This window comes from Mixophyes fleayi, chromosome 1 (assembly GCF_038048845.1).
Source record: "Mixophyes fleayi isolate aMixFle1 chromosome 1, aMixFle1.hap1, whole genome shotgun sequence".
NCBI classification, from domain to species: Eukaryota; Metazoa; Chordata; class Amphibia; order Anura; family Limnodynastidae; genus Mixophyes; species Mixophyes fleayi.
The window spans coordinates 225,199,470-225,212,970 of NC_134402.1; the positions used below are offsets into that span (position 1 = coordinate 225,199,470).

At 41.1% G+C, this 13,501-nt stretch overlaps 2 long non-coding RNA genes across 3 annotated transcripts; one reads left to right on the forward strand and one right to left on the reverse strand.

The window, feature by feature from the left end:
• Window positions 1–40: 40 nt before the first annotated feature.
• Window positions 41–6,173, reverse strand: LOC142107289 (uncharacterized). Of its 2 annotated transcripts, XR_012679932.1 has the most exons (4): window positions 6,160–6,173; window positions 5,798–5,903; window positions 5,526–5,681; window positions 51–620 (listed from the first exon to the last, which is right to left on the reverse strand). It is a non-coding gene; the product is annotated as an uncharacterized LOC142107289 (long non-coding RNA). The 2 variants fall into 2 exon arrangements; XR_012679930.1 differs by lacking the exon at window positions 6,160–6,173 and having other exon boundaries at window positions 41–620; window positions 5,798–6,011.
• Window positions 6,174–9,324: 3,151 nt separating this feature from the next.
• Window positions 9,325–13,188, forward strand: LOC142150796 (uncharacterized). Its single transcript, XR_012691099.1, has 2 exons — window positions 9,325–11,041; window positions 12,962–13,188. It is a non-coding gene; the product is annotated as an uncharacterized LOC142150796 (long non-coding RNA).
• Window positions 13,189–13,501: the final 313 nt, after the last annotated feature.

Below are 13,501 nucleotides of genomic sequence, written 5' to 3' on the forward strand. Positions count from 1 at the left end.
CTTACATTTTCCTTCTCATCCTTTGAAAGCATTTACATATATTGTTATTTACATATATATTCGTAGTGGCATACACTAGCATTGCTATTATTTTTTTTACACTTTTATGCTGCTTTATACATAGTTACACACATTAGCATTGTTATGTATGTTTAGAAATAGATATACATATTTGCATACATCAGCATAGCGGTTTTCTTTCTAATTGGAATATTTCTTTAAAAACACTATCCTTACACACTTTATTATACTGAATAGCTTTTTTTTTTTTAAATTAAATACAGAAACATCGGCCCAGGGAGCGTGTCTTCAGGCCACGTGTTGCCCTCTTTGGGATGTCAGTTGCTGTGATGATTCATCGCTATTGGCTTCTCCTCATGTCATCATGACCAATAACCTCTGCATAACATTCCTACAGCTGACCAAACTCTTGACGGTTACACTTCTGTGCATCTGGCTCATACCAGTCCACAGTGGGTGTTGCGGCAGGATTGTCCCAGCTCACCGTTAGTCGTGTGCTGAAGGTGGTGCTGCAGGCTTTCCTGTTACTCATCCATTAGTTCATCCCTCTGTCACTTGATGAGGAGTCCTTTGTGCCCATAGCCAGCTTTCTGCACATTCTAGGGGCAGTAGATTGTACATATAAAACCCTGATTCCACCCTTGGCTCCTTACTCCCATTTCAAATCCACACTCAGAGGTCGCATACAATGTCATGCATACCTCAACCAGATCGGCTATAGAATGGACATTTGTGCTTTTAAAAGCCAGATTCCATTGCATCAACCGGTCTGGTATAGCCCTTATCTGTGTGCGACATCGTAGCTCTGCATGTTATATTGCACAATATTGTCATCTGCAATGGGGTTGTATGGATGGAAAAGGCCGAGGTTGCTCCCCAGAAGAAAGATGACATCGATCCTCATACTCCAGAAACCAAGGATTATTCTGCCTTTAAGGCATATGGGATTTCAAGTTACTTTTCATGTAAGTGCCGTCAGGGTTAACTTAAAATGGGTTGATTACAATAAATATACAAATGTACAGATAGCTAAGGAAACTATGTTTTTCATAAACAGTGCATTTGGAGGAAAAAAATCAAATATATACAATATATGTCTCTCTCTCTCCCTCTGTATATATATATATATATATATATATATATATAAATATATGTATATATATATATATATATATATATATATATATATATATATATATATATATATATGTATATATATATATATCTATAATATAAATGTCTAGTGGCGTGTGTTAGTCTGTCTGTGTGTGGAAAAAATAAAACCAAGCTGCAGCGCCACCTGCTGGGCGGAGTTATACACTGACCTACTAAATTCTTAGTGTGTGTGGAAAAAAAAATTCAGAAAGGGCTGAAATTTGGTATACTAAGATGTTTTTAATTTGTTAATTTAATTTGTTAATTGTTAAAAGTGTTTATAAAGATTTAAAAAATATATATATATATTTCTTGAAGGAGAAGTGACAGTTGGGAGTGGTTGGTGGTTGCCGGGGGTGACAGTGGGGAGTGGTTGGTGGTTGAGGCCTGGGCTATGGCTCAAATGCATGACAAGAACCTTTTAAACACCTTAAATAGCTTGATTTGACTAGAATGCATGAGTATCATGCACGGGTTAACTTGTGTATATATATATATGTATATATATTGTGACAGAAACTCTGGGCTAGTGATAAATGGCAGGTACATAAGTCCCAGGTTCCTGTCATTTGTGGGTTAAACAGACAAATCAAGAGATGCACCTGAGTGGTGCCTGTGATAAGGCAGCTGTGATATACAGCCAGGGTCTCAGACCTGGGAGAGGTGAGCTGCCTCCTGAGACACTCTGCTGCAGTGAGCTCAATTACATATGGTTTGGTGTATGTGTGGGACATAAGGTCCTACACATGAGAGAGGGCCTCCATAAATGTATTAGCTAGAAGCCTGACGGCTAGGATTTTATTTGTGTTTTGTTCCTATTTTCAAGCTGGTAAATAAACTGGCTGTGGCTGTTATTCAGAAACTTCTGGACTCGTGTGTCTTACTGCTGCTGTTCACCCAGGAGATGATACCTGTTCCCCTGATTATACTACATATGGTGGAGAATTGACTTGCAAAGATCTGCGCAGATCAAGAATAGCAGCAGTCTTGGAGATACTTACAGAAACCAGCTCTGTGTGTGTGCTTGGAAAGTTTAACGGGGACAAACACTGTTGGGAAATACATGCATGTCTTGTCATGTGGAGAAAATCAGCTATATATTGGTTTGTTTATGCACAGCAACAGTGGATTCAGAAAACCACGTGGATACAGATTTGCTGCATATTTGATGATTTGAAAATAGTTAAAAGTTGTCTGTGAAAACTGGCCATTTGTGTTGGGAAAACAGAAGTGTATGCAAAGACCAGTGAGAGGCAAAGGAATCAAGTGTTTCATGGACTGTGTTTGTTAATTGCTCTAAAGCAGAGTCAATACAAATTTGTTTATGAAGTCTCAGATAAATGAGCACATTGTTGGCACAGACAAAAATGTTTTCTGCAATGGAAAGACTAAGTTGTGTTAATTGATGGAAAGCAGGTGTGTTCATTAAGACTGAAAAAACCCAAGTATTAGTGTGTGTCTGCAAAGCAAAAAAATGGGTGTGGCCTGCTTCTGTGCATAAACCAAAAGCAAGAGACCTTAAACAGAGAAATTTATTGAAAATCCTTTTCAGTATAAAGCGGATGTTTTTTGTGTTGAAACAACAAAAGTGTGCAAATGTGTTTGCAAAACCATTGAGCAGAAGTTAAAAGAGAAGAAAAATAACTTTTGCTCTGCAAAGGAAAAGTTTGTGATATATGCTGGGTGTTGTAATGCCACACATCATAAGTCAAGTAAGGTGCCCTTCTACAAAGAAAGTGCTTTGTTCGTATAAAGTTAAATTGGCTACTTCAGCTACAGTGGGCGAGAAGAAGCAGAAGCCTAGTGTGTCAACCAAAAAGAGACTCTGTGAAAATTTAAAGAGACAGGCACCCAATTTTGGGAAAGTACGCTATATGACCAAGTCTTATGAAACCTAACCCGGGAAATCGCCAGCTTATTAAGAGGGCTACATTCTGCCCTTTTCCTGCATCGGGAGCCAACATGGAAGATATGTTTAAAGCGTTGGTACAAGCTACTGCAGCTCAGCAGGAAACTAACAGGGTAATTATCGCAGCTCAGCAGGAAGCTACTGCAGCTCAGCAGGATACTAACAGGGTAATTATCGCAGCTCAGCAGGAAGCTACCAGGGTAATTACTGCAGTTCAGCAGGAAGCTACCAGGGTATAGCAGACAGCTATTGCAGCTCAGCAAGAAACTAACAGGCTACAGAAGATAGCCAATGAAGAGACCAACAGGCGATTTCAAGCCATTGAGGAGTCCCTGAGTCAACAAAACCGGCTTGGCAAGGATTCCCCGGAAGTCACAAGTAGCTCCAGCTCTATTTCAGCTAGTCATTTTCTTCAGAAGATGACCAAGGGAGATGATGTAGAGGCCTATTTAACAACGTTCGAGAGGACAGCTGAAAGAGAAAATTGGCCTAAAGTTCAGTGGGCTGGCCTGCTCGCACCTTCCTATCTGGGGAGTCACAAAAGGCATACTATGATCTCAGCGTTACTGATGCCAGGGACTATGATAAACTGAAGGCGGAAATTTTGACCCGTTTAGGTGTTACAATGTCTGTCCGTGCTCAAAGAGTACATTGTTGTGGATACCAGGAGGATAAACCTCCCCGCTCACAGATGCATGACCTAATCCACCTTACAAAAAAAGTGGTTACAACCAGAGACTTTGACAGGCCCCCAAATTGTGGAAAGGATCGTGATGGATCACTAAGGGCACTGCCTGCAACTCTGCGCAAGTGGGTAAGTCATGGAGACCCCAAAAAGGCAGACCAGCTTGTGGAGATGGTCGAGAGGTATCTGGCGACTGAGGAACAAGCGAGTGTACCCCGCCGGCCCCTAGTTCCACTACGCCAATCTTCAGTGACTTCTGGTAAGACTGTTCCAGGGGGAAAAGGTGCTAGGCGGTGGAATGAACTAAAACATCCAGAGACTGAGGGTCGGGAACCTGGAGATTGGCCAGTCATGCCAAGAAGGTCCCAGCCTCGTATAGGCCTTGATAGAAATATGATAAGATGTTTCAGATGTGGTGAATTAGGCCATATTGCTGCTAACTGTTCACTTACCTCTGAGCCTATGCAATGTGATACTGCTTGTGTACAGCGCAGAATGTCTTTCTTCACCCAGTGGGCCTACGCTGCAGACCGACACCCTGAATCTGACAGACAGATGTGTGTAGTTACCATAGAAGGCAAAAGTGTTAATGCTCTACTAGATTCCGGTAGCATGGTGACACTTGTGAAAGCCGAGTTGGTGAGCCCAGTAAAGCATCTAGGGGAAAGTGTTGGGGTAACTTGTATACATGGGGACACACGGCATTATGCCACCACTGCAGTGAACATAGTAACACAGTTTGGTTCAGTGATATTTACTGTGGGATTAATTCCTCGTTTAGGGTTTGATGTAATACTGGGGCGAGATTTCTCTCACTTTTGGAAGCTGTGCGGAACCCAGGTGGTTACACAAGAAAATAGCCCAGACACAGTAAATAATGTTACAAATGCGGTAAGGGTGGAAGTGTTCCCAGAATCTGAAACATTTCCTTTTTCAAATATGCTTGGTGAGACAGAAAGTGACGAGGGCAGTAATGGTGAACAGGAGAATGTACCTCCTACTGAAGGGGGAAATGTTGTGGAGCCAGCTGATGGTATGTCTGATCTGGAACTGAGAAATGATATATTTGCCTCAGAGCAGTTAAAGGACCCCACTCTGTTAAAAGCTAGGGGAAATGTCAAAGTGGTTGATGGAGAACCCCTAGAGCTCGATAGTAGATTGTCGTACCCTTATATGGCAATGAATCAAGGGTTAATGTATCAAATGTCAAAAAAAGGTGAGGATATTGTGGAGCAGCTAATTGTACCTAAGGCTTATAGGAGAACGGTCTTGGACTTGGCTCATGGTCACATAACTGCAGGGCATCTTGGGGTAGAAAAAACATCAGAGAGAATATTGCAGCTGTTTTTCTGGCCAGGGATCCATAAAGATGTATCTGATTATTGCACATCCTGCCCAGAGTGTCAATACCATGCTCCTAGGCCACACTTTAAAAGTCCGCTTGTCCCGTTACCCATTATTGAAGTACCATTTGAGAGGATAGCTATGGATTTGGTAGGTCCTTTACTAAAGTCTGCCCGAGGGCATCAAAATATTCTGGTAATATTAGATTATGCTACAAGATACCCAGAGGCGATCCCATTATGCAATACATCAACAAGGCTATTTCTAGGGAACTCGTACAGGTCTTTAGCAGAGTCGGGATACCGAAAGAAATCCTTACTGACCAGGGTATGCCTTTTAGTATCTATGTCTATCTAAATCTATAAATAAAGCCATTTGAAGAATGGTGAAAACTAGCAAGAAATAGCGTACCTAGACCAGGACAGAACTTAGTATCATTTGCAACTTTGATGTCTGTGTTGGTGAGAGAAATTGGCAGTTTGGGCAGTGCCACTGCAGACACACGCTCTAGTTCGTTGGTAGCCGACAAGATACGCCACTTCAGTATCATTGGCTGCTTATCACTTACTGTAAAAGAGAGGTTTAGTTACAGAAGACAAAGGAATAGTTTAGGCAGCATAGCACACAATGCAGAAATGCATATTATGCTAACACTACAGCAGGTTAATGGTGCTAGTACGTACCTCCGGGGGATAGCTGTTGGAAGATGTTATTAAGGGGAAGCCCCTCCTTCCGCAGGGACCAACATTCTGCCACACTTGAACTCTGATTAGAGGCACAAAGGAGCACCTAACCAAAACAGAAGGGTTTTACCACTGTACTCTCTATTAAACTTAACTGCACATGGCACAAGAACATGTGGAGAACACACAGGGTTAACCCCCCCCCCCCATATACAACAAATTTGGTACAGAAATTATAAATAATTTTAAACATGCAACACTGTTGCTATTGTGAATTGTTTTAATAAAGTCAATGGATTATGGTATAGTGTAGCTCCCACTACACTATACCATACAATTGCACACCCAGATTTCCCCATTACCTGCTCAGACATGTTTCGGGTGTGAGAGATATACATTTTATGAACTTCTTAAAGTAATGCATTTTGTATAATTACTGATGAAAGAATAGTCTTTTCTCTACGAACTTTGCCTCACATTCTTATCTTTTCTTCAACATGTCTCTTCTCAAGAATGTGCACATCCAGCAAGTTTGGTACCAGGAGCCCACGACCCCCACTTGAGGCCTACGTGACTGTGATAAGACATCTGCTCTACATCATGCCCACAAACTGCTGACATGGACAAGTTGCCTTGAGAAACCTTGCATTCCTTATCTCTCTTTTTCTGTGAAACTATGTATAAATAAAACTACTCTGACTTAGGGCTGGTCAGAACCAGATACATTTTCAGCCCAACATCTGAACTTTGTCTGTCTCTCTATCGATCGATACCCACAAGGTATAGCAGCTGGAGTTCAGGAGAAAGGACCCGTTTAGGTCATCTCTGATAGTTTCAGTGGGGGCTCGCCGCCGGGATCTCCAATACATCAGACCTCCCGACAACGGGGTTCTCCCTTTCCAGACAGACAGACGTTAATCCAGCTGGTGAGCAAAAAGCTTTATTTTTGCTCTTAGAGCTGTCTCTGTGGAGGGGGAATTATCCCAGCTCGAGGGTACTGCAGTCTGATTGACGGAGATCCCTGAACTCTGGCAACAGATACTATTAAGAGTATCAAGGTACTTGTGTGTAATCTGTCTTGTATTGTTACATGTATTGATATATTGTCTTCTCTATGCCATACACCTGATACATCTATGCACATGAATAACACCACAGGACTCAGTCAGATCACACAGTTGACCCTGCAAATAATCTTGATTGTATACTTGATTGTGTTTTTTGTTGGATTTTAGTAAAAGTAGTCAGGAACATTCAGAAAGGCAGACCAGCTGCAACCTTGTTGTAAAGCAAGACAGGAACAAATAAAAGTTTTCTCATTCAAAATATATTGGACCATAAGGTAATCCCAGTGTGGGAAATAAAGGGTCCAAGACAGGAGAGAAATCCGAAAAGTACGGGGATCTAGACCCCATAAAGTATATGCGAAAGCATAAAGGCAAGGATTTCATAAAAGGGATGAGAAAACTGTTCAAAGCTGCAGGGGTGTCTGAGAACGGTACATTAAAAGTTCCATTTTTGAAACAACTAATTAAAGACGATGAGAAAGCACTGAAAGAAAAAGGTTATTTTGACAGATGTGTTGCATGGTGTAAAATGTCAGAAGAATTAGAGAATGACAATGATTGCTGTGATATGTTACAGTTAACAAATTTAAGTGACACTGATGAAATAGAAAATGTATCACAAGCTAAATGATATAATGACTAAAACAATGAATCAAGTAGGTTGTGTACTAAAAATGTATGTTTAAATGCTGCGCAGCTGAAGAGTGAGATGTGCCCCTCCCTTATTCTGTGTAAAAGATTTCAGTGTGTTGAGATAAGAAGCACTCTGTGTTTTTTTGTTATCTGACAATGTATGTAACATTGATAAAATGGTTCTTCCAAGTATGTTTCTATTTTTCAATAGGAAAATATGTCCTGAGTGCTGATTGATATTAGCATGTTGAAGCTAATGTGTATTTAGTCTAATGCTGGGACTTGTAGTTCCACAGCAGTAGGCTGGAAGATAGCAGTTAATTTTTCTTTCTCTGTATGTGAGTTTTATCTCCGTCTTACTGTGTGTGAGGGAGATCCGTGTTTGTCTGTCTTGACCGTTTTACAAGAGACATGTTTCAAGGTTGAAAAAGCTGTACAGTTGTAAATGTAATGTTTTTGAAGAGATGCAAAAGAAGTTTTAAAGTCTTTGGTCCGTCACAAGACTGTAAATAATGTACATTATCACTATTACTGGTTTCAGAACAAAGTTGGCTGGGGTCCAACAAGCCGTTTCTATATTTGAACAAAGTAATTTTTTTTTTATTTTTTTTTTAGAAAAATAGCTTTCTCTTTAATGAAGTTGAGAATTGTGGGAGTGAGCTTTACATGGAGAGATATTACAAGCTGTTTTTATCTGTGTAAAATGGCGCTGATAAATGTTCTCAGAAATCAGGAGGGTTTGTTATGCCCATAAAGAATTGTTACGAGATAAAATGTTGTCTGTGAGCGAGAATTGTGAATATATATTTGTACTGTAAACATGGAAATCACAGAATCTGGAAATATGTGTGAATATTTGGTTTACAAAGAGATTATGAGAAAGGAGTGGCTTTGAACACTCGCCCAGGTCTCGTCACTTTGACACTCCCTGTTTGTGATATTGGGGACTGCCTTTTTGAGGAAATCAGTTTTTCATTGCATGGAAGGCATAGCGTCACAGTTAAAGCTACAAAGAGAAACTTTTAAGCAAGTGTCGTATTAGCAGCTGTTCAACGTGAATTAATAACAGTTACTGTAATTACTAGTGAATAAATGTTAATCTTTATGCAAAGGTTTTTTTCTTCACAGATCTCCAGCAAAAAAAGACCATTTAGGCAATCCAGATTGCATTGATCCAACTTCCAATGAATAGAAGTTGCAATATGTTTTGGTCAACAGCTGAACAAAAAGCAGCTTTTGAGCTGATCAAAGATTTAATCACAAGCGCCCCAGCCCTTGGGCTCCCTAACTATGAACTCCCGTTTAACTTGTTCTGCCATGAACAAGAAGGGCACGCTCATGGCGTACTAACACAAGAACATGGGAGCAGACAAAGACCATTGGGGTACTACTCCCAGAAGCTAGATTCTGTCATAGTGGGAGCCCCAACATGTATAAAAGCAGTAGCAGCAGCCGCTTTATTGCTACAAAAAGTTGCAGACATAGTGCTGGATCACCCTCTCACCATTCAGGTACCACACTCAGTCATGGAAATACTAAATCAAGCCAGAACAAAACACATCTCAGTGGCTAGATTAACTAAATATGAAGTAGCACTACTGACACCCTCAAATGTTACACTAAAAAGATGCACAGTTTTAAATCCAGCAACATTGTTCCCAAGTTGCATGGATATAAAAGAGGGGAGTAACAGTATAAATGCTGCAAACACTGAAGACACAGACAGTAACACTATAGACGCTGCAGACGCAGACAGTATAGAAAGTGATGCTGAAGACACAGACAATATAGAGAGTGTTGAGACTGTGACAAAGCAGGAAACACAACTAAAAAATTTTCTGTGATCATGACTGTCTAGCCTTAATGGATCTGGAAACTAAACCTCCCGGGGATGTTAAAGAGACACCTCTTAGCAACCCTGATTTACTCCTGTTTGTAGATGGGTCTAGGTACTATGAGGAGGGCTCTCCCAAAACAGGTTATGCAGTTACAACAGAAACAGATATTGTACTCCAGCAACCCCTCCCACCAAGTCAATCTGCACAACAAGCTGAATTAGAAGCACTTATAAGTGCATGTCAGTATGCAGAAGGGAGAACAGCTAACATTTACACTGACTCCAGATATGCCTTTGGGGTTGCACATGACTATCAAAGTATTTGGAAGAACAGACGCTTTATGGCCTCTAACGGTAAACCCATTAAAAATGCAGAAATCATTTTGAGGTTGTTTGCTGCATTAGAACTGCCCAAGGAAGTGGCAGTCATAAAGGTAAAAGCACACACCAGAGAGCAGACTATGGAAGTAAGAGGGAACAGACTAGCAGACCAGGCTGCAAAAGCTGCAGCAGACTTACCGCTAGTACAACACTATTTAGTGTCCACAACACCCCCCACCCTCCCTATAGATCTGGAAATGCTAAAAATCCTACAAAAGCAAGCAGCAGTATCTGAAAGAGAGGAGTGGAAAAAGAGGGGGGCGGAACACATAGAGGGCATATGGGCCACAACAGACAGACACTGTCTCCCTAGAGTCCTTTTTTCTACACTGGCTGCTCTAGTGCATGGGCCTTCCCATGTTTCAAAAGACGCAATAATTAACTCTGTATTCAGACACTGGATCGCGCCAGGCTTCAGCACAGCTGCCAGTAATCTGGTAAAGGCCTGCGCCATCTGTAACACACACACAACCCTGGTCACACAGTAACAGTACCTCCCAGGGTGACACCTAAACCCCTCTACCCCTTTCAGCGCATACAGATAGATTACATTCAGCTACCCAAATGTGGAATATATGAATATGTCCTAGTAGCTACTGATCTATTCTCCAGTCTCTTCGGAAGCGTAGGCGGTATCCAAAGCCACAGCGAAAAATACAGCCAAGAAGCTGCTATCTGAGGTAGTATGTAGATACGGGGTTCCAGAGGTGATTGAATCAGACAGAGGTACTACTTTTACAGGAGAAGTGATGACATCTATCATGTCAGACTTGGGGATTGCTCAAGCATTCCATACCCCCTACCACCCGCAGAGAAGTAGCAAGGTAGAAAGGCTAAATGGCACTCTCAAGCTCAAAATACAGAAAGCCATGAAAAGCACAGGGATGACACTGGCTGCAATGCCTTCCCCTCGCCCTATACTCAGTCAGGACAACACCTAATAAGAAACACAAGCTGAGCCCCTATGAAATACTGTTTGGGGGGCCGCCAAAGACAGGGTGTTATTTTCCACAATCTTTAGTGAAACACCAAGGTGAACTGACTAGTTATGTGAAAGAACTACAGAAGTCCCTCACTAACATACATTCTTGAGTTTTCTCTTCAATCCCAGATCCAGAGGATTGCACTGGAACACATGCCCTGGTGCCAGGAGATTACGTCTTCGTAAAAAGACACGTGAGGAGGTCTCTGGAACCACGATTTGAGGGGCCATATCAAGTTCTGTTGACTACACCCACTTCTGTGAAACCTGAAGGAAAGGATCCTTGGATCCACACCAGTCACTGCAAAAAGGCTACGGTGACCCAGGAAAAACCATGAAGGGGAGTAAGGTCCTTTAAAAAATTGTTCTTTTTCTATGTTTTCCTACAACCTTTTCTAGCTTAGAAGAGCCAGAGAATGTTATAGCACACTTGCACAAAGCCATCAGTCAAATAACCAATACCAGCAACTGCTGGGTATGTTCTCGTACTCCTACCATCAGTAAAAATATAGCCCTGGTTCCCATACCTTTGAGTAGTGAAGAGCTGACTAAAATAAGAGAGGGAGATTTCTCATGTGGACGCATGGTCAGCCACAAGTATAAAACCACCAGATACCCAGTAGTAAAACTAAACACGAATGGAGTCAGACCAAAATATTGTTTCAATAAGGGAATAGAATCCAATAGGGCTATAAATGAGTCAATATGGACCCCATATGGCCAAATACGCATTAGTTACCAAAATAAGAGTTTCCCTTTAGGGTCCGTCCCTAAATCACGCTGTCAAGTTATAGTGAATTTCACCCAACCTTATTTATCACACTGTAATTCTGAATGCAACCAAACAGTGAAGATGAAAACCGAAAAAGGTACTATTTTTTCAAAGAGCCAGGAGTGTATAAAATGTCAATATGATAGATATAATCTCACCTGGAACGGCACACTGCCTGCCTTTGACAATGACAGAGCAGAAAATGACACTTCATGTCACTTAGGACAACAGGTATCTACATATTGCCTGTTTTATGATATCCCCTACCTTTTACCAGATGATGTTTATTATGTGTGTGGACGCAATGCCTACAGGTGGCTCCCCCCAAATTCAATAGGGGTATGCTACTTGGCCAGATTGGTTCCTGAATTCTATGTCATGACCCATGATGACCTCAAAGGAGTATTCAGGAATAAAAAGGACCATAGGCTTGAGTAAAGGGAAATTAAGACAATAGATACTGAACATATCCCTCTCATAGCAAAGTCCAAAGGGCACAATGTGGGCATTGGATTTGGCAACATCGTTTCAATAGGGACATGGGGGTACATGGCGAACTATAATATGATATTAAAGGTTGCAGGACTTTTAGATAACATAACAGAAATTTATGACAAATCCTTTAGGTATGTTGGAAAGGAACTGCAGGCGATGAAAACCCAGTTAATACAACATCAACTTGTATTAGACTACATCACTGCTCAGTCAGGAGGGTACTGTTTGACCCTAGAAACAGAATACGGAATACATTGTTGTAACTTTGTAACAAATGACACTGATAATCCAGAAGAAGTAATAGACAGGTACATGACAGAAGCCAAAGAAATGAAGGAGAATTTCAGGAAAGAGAATTTTGACCCTGATACGGTTAATGATGGCTGGTGGACATCAGCCTTCTCATGGTTAAATCCTAGCAATTGGGGCAAAGGTATTTTCGCATGGATTTAATATGGATAGCTAAGATATTCGCTTTATTGTTGTTGCTATATGTCATTTTTAAACTAAGCTTATGTTTTTTCCAATGCTGTTTGAAAAGGTGCAAAAATGATCTCACGCTGAATAAAAAGTCTTTTAAAAGACATGTAAAGCCCAAACCGGTATCAGAGGTTTATCTTGTCCTCTCTGAGCTTTAAGGCTCTTTTGTACTCTCCCCCCCCCTCAGTCTTTCCCATTTTCTTTTTTATTATTTTTAAGAATTAGGTGTACATGAACCATAGACCTGATTGAATGTATCTTTACCATTCTCTAAGGGCCTATCAGAGGTTCCATTGAATTGAATGAAGTAGGTCGGGTGCAGGAGTGCTTCATGCACACCAAAAGGATAGGCAGGGCAATTATAAAAATGATAAAAAGAGGGGTTTATGTGAGAGATATACATTTTATGAACTTCTTAAAGTAATGCATTTTGTATAATTACTGATGAAAGAATAGTCTTTTCTCTACGAACTTTGCCTCACATTCTTATCTTTTCTTCAACATGTCTCTTCTCAAGAATGTGCACATCCAGCAAGTTTGGTACCAGGAGCCCACGACCCCCACTTGAGGCCTACGTGACTGTGATAAGACATCTGCTCTACATCATGCCCACAAACTGCTGACATGGACAAGTTGCCTTGAGAAACCTTGCATTCCTTATCTCTCTTTTTCTGTGAAACTATGTATAAATAAAACTACTCTGACTTAGGGCTGGTCAGAACCAGATACATTTTCAGCCCAACATCTGAACTTTGTCTGTCTCTCTATCGATCGATACCCACAAGGTATAGCAGCTGGAGTTCAGGAGAAAGGACCCGTTTAGGTCATCTCTGACACGGGCAAGGAACTTGAGGTGTGTCACAGCAGGAAACTTGTCCTTACGTGCAGGATCTGTGGTGCAACGCATGAAGAGTGAAAGTAATATCTCTGTGTCAATTTTGCATTTTTCATTCAAAACAGACACACAAACTTTATAGAACTGAACTGGTGATGTGCTGCTCCCATCACAGGTGGCCACAACAATGTTCCCTCCGCCTGTAAAAGCAATGTCAGCCAG